Genomic DNA, 7,399 nt, shown 5'->3' on the forward strand with positions numbered 1-7,399 from the left:
TTCAAAACCCAAGAAACGACACATTAACAATCGTCGTCTTTTAGTTACCATCAGATTCTCATCAAAGCATGCCGTTGATTCCAAAGTGAGAATAATAGTAATAAAAGACTTGATCTTCAAGATCAAAATTATCAAGATTTCGCTACAAGCGTTTTGTTAGCTACGTCCTCCGACTCTTGAACAGTGAACCGATTCCCTTGTTAAGGTTTTTCCTTGCCAACAACGTCATCCAGTTCAGTGGATTTAATTATTTACTTTAAGTGGTTAAGTGTATACGACATTTGATGAAACATTTTAAAATTGAGGAGTGGATGCCGATTAGGTAACAAACCATCATCATCGCAAAAACTAATTAAGCCCCGAATAAAAACAGACGCCGAGGGAAACTGATCATAAATTTACAATTTCTCAAATTACCCACTCGGGAGTTTCAGCATATTTTTTATAACCGTAGCTATTATATATATTTAATATATATATTCTCTATGAAAGAAATTAAATTGGTTATTTTAATCACATGAAAAGATATGTTCAGTGAGCTATTCAAAATACAAGAATTTATAAAGCGGATCGCTTAAATAGTTCAATGACTTGAAAAATATGATTATGCTCTTGACGTGAGAATAGATATATTTATTACGTATGCCATCTTCAAAGCCTTATATTTTAAACACAATTCAGAATTAAAATATACTTAAAAAAAGGGAACTTTTAGGACACTATATATCAATCTCATGTATATATGTAAATTTTCTAGTATAATAAAAGCAGAAGCCGCAGGCGGTGCTTAAACCTTAAACGTCACACCGTGCCTCCACGTGCCCTCGAAGCAACTGCTGTATTTCTAAAAACAAAAGCAGACTTTGTTTTTCCCCTCGCGGGCCACCGAACAGGCTTGCTACTTGAGAGAAAGGATAGCTTATTTGTGCTTGTATTGATTTTCAGCAAAAGAAGGAAAATAAAATCATAGAATGGAAGCGAAGGTCATACAGTGGAAGCACTGGTATGAAGCTGGACTAGGGAGGCATAGAAGCCGTCTTTAATGTTAATCAACGTCTCATGCTTTCCTTTCTCCACTATCACTCCGTTCTTGACCACCGCAATCACATCCGCATTCTTTATGGTGGATAGCCGATGTGCCACGACCACCGTAGTCCTGTTCACCATTACTCTGTCTAATGCATCCTGAACTACTCGCTCCGACTCTGCATCCAACGCACTCGTGGCCTCATCTAGCAGTAATATCTTTGGACTCTTTATTATGGCACGTGCTATGGCCACCCTTTGTTTCTGGCCCCCTGATAACTGCAGTCCTCTCTCCCCACCACCGCGTCATAACCCTGTTACCACAGAAAGATCAGCTTACTGATGAAATCCTCCCAAAAGAAATGATGAGCAAGTAAGGCTGTAAGAGTTTTGTTGGGTTTTCTTTACATGGTGCAAGCCACTAATGAACTTATGAGCGTTGGCTAGTTCCGCAGCGGCTATGATTCCGCTTCCGTTGCATCGCCTCCTTTTCCGTAAGCAATATTGGCACGGATGGTGTCATTGAATAACACTGGCTCCTGGCTCACCAGCCCCATCTGCTGTCTTAACCACTTGATCTGAAACGTTCGGAGTTCTATTCCATCAAGCGTGATCTCGCCTGAGTCTGGGTCATAAAATCTTTGCAGCAATGCGATCACTGTCGACTTCCCGCTTCCACTCTCACCAACAAGGGCCACTGTCTGCAAGTGAAAAAATAAAAAATAATAATAATAATAATAAACTGATGGATTATTAGCTTCAACGTGTACTTTAATTTTGTTCACCAGGACTAAGGGGAAAAGAAAAGAAAAACTTTACCTTGCCCGAATGAATAGCCAAACTGAGGTCTCGGAAAATTTGTACATCTGGCCTAGACGGATATTTGAAGCTCACGTGACGAAGCTCAATTTCCCCCTTCACGATATCCAATGTGGCGCCAGACTCGTCGCTGGAGTCTACTTTGGACTTCCTGTCAATTAGTTCAAATATGGAAGAAGTGGCTGACTTGGCTTTGCTAGAATCTGGAGCCATCGAGCTCGACTGGGAAACCGCCATTGCCGCCATTGTCAGAGCAAAGAAAACCTACCACCCATCAAAGCATCTGAATTAGTCGGAAGGAATTACAAACAAAATGTTGGAGCGGATCGCTCTCAACAGTACGTATTCGAAGAGCTAGCTTGTACCCGAAAAACGTCAGAGAATGTAGTTCTGCCAGCATCCACAAGTCTAGCTCCGGCATAGAAACTTGATGCGTAGACGCTAAAAAGTAAGAAATACGAACACCCAAATCCTGTTCCACTGATCAGGCCTAGCCGTATCCCAGATTTCATGGGGCCTTCGCATTTCCTCCTATACAGTTCCATTACCTTTTCTTCGGCGCAGAAAGAAGCTACTGTTCTGATGCTTCCAACAGCATCATTAGCTACTTGGCTTGCGTCTTCGTACATCATCTGCATCAATATAATCCGCATCATCGTATTGAGAAATTTCTATATTAAAACTGGAATAATAACTGGAATGTATAGCAAACGTAAAAAAAGAAAAAAAGGAATATTAAATTGGAATGTATAGCAATAAGAAAGAAGCTGGCTCACCTTTGCATCTGCACTAAAACCCTTCATGAATTTCATTTGGACATATCCATTCACCCCAATCAGGGGAATAAGTACCAGAATAACCAAAGCTAACTCCCAGCTCGCAACGAAAGCAATAATTAAACCGGTCAACGTTGATGCTATATTTTGAATCAGAAGACCTAGCGCATCACCGACAAGGGCTCTCACGGTCGAAGCATCAGCCGAAAGCCTTGCACCTATTACTCCACTTGAGTGCTCTGGCTCATCAAACCAACCGACCTCCATGTTCACAACCCTCTCAAAACACATCAGTCTGATGCGTTGGATTAACTTAGAGCCAGCTACAGAAAACAAGTATCCTCGGGATGGAATTGCGAGCAGAGAAGCAATGCCAAGGGCCAAAAAATAAGTGCCCAAAACTTGGAATCTTTTTTCATCTCATGAGGTGGCTCGTAGAATGTTTTAATAACAGAGGAAATCAACAGACCAAACACCGGAAGAATTGCGCCATTTATTATGGCAACCACACATCCAAGCAGAAGCACTGGAATTTCGGGCTTGTTGAGGGAAGCAAGGCGACGGATTGGAACAGCTGGCAATTCTTTTTTCGCGTCTAATTTTTCAAGTTCAGGTTCGGGGACGTTAACTACAGTGGGCATCCCAAATGGTACTGAAAATGAGTGCCTGCTACTATTGCCGATAGATGATCCTCGACTGATGGATCTCCGAAGTGACCTCCTTTGGCTCGATTGTCTGAACGATTCCATGGAAATTTCGCCTTTATTTTGACGCTCTGAAGGTTCCTCTGACTCTCTGTTTACTTCTTGCAAGCGTATAAGCTGAGAGTAAGCTCCCTCGGGATCCCTGAGCAACTCTGAATGCGTTCCTGATTAATAGACACATAAAGTTACAGTTAGTTATGCAAACGATCGAAACTCCGATTTTTTTTTTTTTTTGGCCAAGAAACTCCGATTATTTGAAATTCGATTCTTGTAAGTCATGGATCGATGGAAAGGACTAATATAACGGCGGCGCTAATTAGTTTGTATATCACCTTTTTCAACCATCTTTCCTCTATGAATCACAGCAATCATATCGGCATTCCTTACTGTGCTCAGTCGATGAGCCACAATAACAGTAGTGCGGTTGACCATGACCCTATCTAGAGCCTCTTGAACTATCCTTTCAGATTCTGCGTCTAGAGCACTCGTCGCTTCATCTAGAAGAAGTATTCTTGGATCTTTTATAATTGCTCTGGCAATAGCAATACGCTGTTTCTGTCCACCAGATAGTTGAGTTCCATGCTCACCAACCATTGTGTCGTATCCCTGGGTTTAACACGGGGTTAGTAATAAAATTTAAGCATATTAATGACTTTGAAGGTAAGTAACTTCTTCAATTAAAATCGGTTATAAGTTAGGACCTGTGGCAATTTGTCAATGAACTTAGCAGCATTTGCAAGTTCAGCTGCAGCTCTTACTTCTTCAATCGTTGCCCCCTCCTTTCCATATAAGATGTTATCCTTAATGCTAGATGCAAACAAGACGGGCTCCTGGCTGACGAGGCCGATTTTACGTCTAATCCATCTCAGCTGAAGTTCTTTCAAGTTGATGCCATCAATAAGAACTTCACCTGCCTGCGGATCATAGAATCTTTCTATTAAGCTGATAACTGTCGACTTCCCACTTCCACTCTCTCCAACCAGGGCAGAAGTGGTGCCACTTGGTATATGAAGAGAGAATCCATTGAATATTAGCTCCTCGGGTCTTGTCGGATAACTAAAGTAAACATCCTTCAACTCTATGTCGCCATTAATATCCTCGAATGTTTTACCGCTTGGATCATAGGCGTCTATCGCTGGCTTTCTCTTTATTGTCTCGAACATTTTATAAGCTGCGGCTTGACCAGCAGCAAAAGCACTCAAGCAAGGGGTGGCCTGCCCAAGAGACCTGTCCACGCAGCAAAATGAATTGAACAATGCTTCCATTTATGTCTATAGCCGTGCATATGGTTGAGTTGATACAGCAGCAAAAATAGGAAATACTTGGCTCAGTTAACACAAAATACAGTGGGGGAAATGCGGCTACTTACATGGAAGCGGTTAATATAGCGACAATCACATTGATCACCGTACCGCCGTTGTATCCTCTTTCCAATATCATCTTTGCGCCGAACCATACAGCCAAACCATAACCACAGAAAAAGACAAACATAACCGTGCCGAAACCCAGGCCGGCTACAAAACCTTCGTGGACTCCTGATTTGTAAGCATCCACAAGAAATTTGCTGTACCTAGCCACTGCTTGCTTTTCGCCTGTGAAGGATGCAACCTGGATATGCATAAACAACCAGAGATAAGATCTAACTCAGCTCTCAGTCATGTGATCTCGATAGAATTTCCCATAATATCAATTCAGCTCTGGCAACAACTTACAGTTCTAATAGAGCCCAGAGTTTGTTCGACGACATTTGCTGCTTTTGCATAAGCTGTTTGACCACGGGAAGCCATCCTTCCTATGATGAAGGCCATGGATGCCCCGGCCACCACTAGCAATGGAAGAATGGCCATCATGACGAGTGCAAGAAGCCATCCTTTAACAAATGCGACCACGAAGCCGCCAATGAATGTTGAAACTAACTGCAGAAATTTCCCAACCTGTTTCAAACAAGAAGGCGTTTAGAAAATAGGAGCTCCCGAACAATGAAAGCACCACCAAATATTCATCGGCGGCTTTTTGTTTCTAATTTGATTCAAGCCTTCAATACCTTCTCTCCCATGGCATCCTGTATGAGAACAGTATCACCCGACATTCTCCCTACCACCTCTCCGGTGTTTGTTTCCTTATCGAAGAAAGTAACGTCTTGTCTTAGTATGGTTTTCAGATACAATCCCCTTATTCTCGCAGCCTGTCTTTCCCCCGTGACCATCCAGCAAGACACCTCTGAAAAATAGAAAGGAAGCAGGGGAAAGCAACTCAGATGAGCAATCAAGGCCAGGCATTCCCAAGTAATTTTGACAGTTCAATATACTTACGAAGACATGCTGCCACACCACTTCCAATTGCCAAGTACACAAATTTCAAAGAAACCTGCAATTTTCCGAAAATTCAAATAACAGAAGAAAGACAAGAGGTTCAAACGCATAGTTGGAAACTTGTACTAGATTTCCGATGTCGACTACGTTGCTTCGGGAATTTATCGAACCAAAGTCAAAATTTCAGATGCATCTCTTTCTAGCAAGAGATATGAGATGAAGATGATAGTTACGGCTCTTTTTACCTTGGCAACTTGTGCAACAGTGTCTGTGCTTTGCTGGTTACTTCCGAAAACATTGATCATTTGGCCCATCAGTAACGTCATGAAAGGCAAACCCATACCATTTCCAATGGCCCCAATGGTGCCAACGATCATTAACAGAGTATCAGTAGAATCCGCAAATGAGAACAGCCTGTGAAATGGAACTGTGTCGGCCTTTCCTTTTTGCTTGGCCATCTCTCTGTTTTCCTCTTTTGTGCTGGTTTCTGCCTGATTCTCTGATGCGGTTGCCTTGCCATGCCCAGTCGCATCGCCATCCAAGCCATTCTCACCCATGTCAGATAAGCGATCGCCTTCTATATTTGCACTATGGAAGAAAAATCGCTGCGCAGATCAGCAACTCAGAAAGCAGACTCGAAAGATCGAATCGAATCATATGGCAAAATAGCCAGCACTAATTGCCATGGATTGAGTTGACATTAAATAATTGAACCGGTAAAGATTGTTTCAAAGCAAATCAACTTCCGTGGCCCAGTTGGCATTTCATTAGTTCATTAAACGTGTAATTGTGAAGCTTTTAACGCACGTCAACTTAAAGCAAGAAAAACCAAAAAACAGAAAAAAATGACAAAATAAGTGGAAAATTTGCAACGTGTGGGATCTGAGAATTGCCAAATAAGAAAATCAGCCCACAGTCGTGAAGCTTTTTGAGTCGGCACTTGTTTTTATCCCACCTGGCTGACGAACAGAGGATCAAAGACGATGAAAGATACATCGTCTCATTAAATTCTAGCAAAACACATTACTTAGTGGAGCACCGATTTCGCAGAGAGCTGATCCGGACAGGAAAGCAAGGACGGTATATAATTTTTCATACACTCACAAACTACACAGAAAGAAAAGAATGGATTACCAGGTATCAGGGACCGAAACGGAGGAGGAAAACAATTCGCCCTTACAGTATTAGCAGCAGAAGAAGAAGAAACCATGAAAAAAGGGAATCTCTACAAGAATACAAAACACTACGACGGTGACAAGGCTGTCATATGCAAAGAAAAACCCAGTGTTCAAACACTGAAACAGAAGAACGACAGAGGAAGAAAAAGGGAGGGGTTGAAGAAGCATTCAACCTGAAAATAATTAAAAACTTATAAGGTTCTTAATTAATTTTGATAACTCTCTTATTCATTAATTTCTACTGTAGAATCATGATCATACTCCTCCGGTTATAAGATATTTATGATATTAAATATATAAAAAATTTGTATAATTTTTTAAGTTACATATAAATTTTAATGGGGGATCAGGGCAAAATGGAGAAATAAATATTAAATATTTATATATTGTATTTTTACTAAGTCCATATGAACGAATATGGTACGGATTAAATGAGTAACATTTAAATGTACTAAACTAATAAGATAAGAAATATTATTATATTTGTGTTGATTCTTTAAAATATGCCTACGAAAAAAAAATTAAAACTGAAATATCTCATCAATACAAAGGGTGAAACAAGTGGGTCATAAAAAAGGAGGGGG

The 7,399-nt window shown here is 41.0% G+C and overlaps 1 pseudogene; it reads right to left on the reverse strand.

Annotated features, from left to right (window-relative positions):
- Positions 1 to 724: 724 nt before the first annotated feature.
- On the reverse strand, positions 725 to 7,000 carry LOC114747834 (ABC transporter B family member 11-like; annotated as a pseudogene).
- Between the last annotated feature and the right edge of the window lie 399 nt (positions 7,001 to 7,399).

This window comes from Neltuma alba, unplaced genomic scaffold (genome assembly GCF_004799145.2).
Source record: "Neltuma alba isolate B1F8T4 unplaced genomic scaffold, ASM479914v2 tig00005487_pilon, whole genome shotgun sequence".
In the NCBI taxonomy this organism is placed as follows: domain Eukaryota; kingdom Viridiplantae; phylum Streptophyta; class Magnoliopsida; order Fabales; family Fabaceae; genus Neltuma; species Neltuma alba.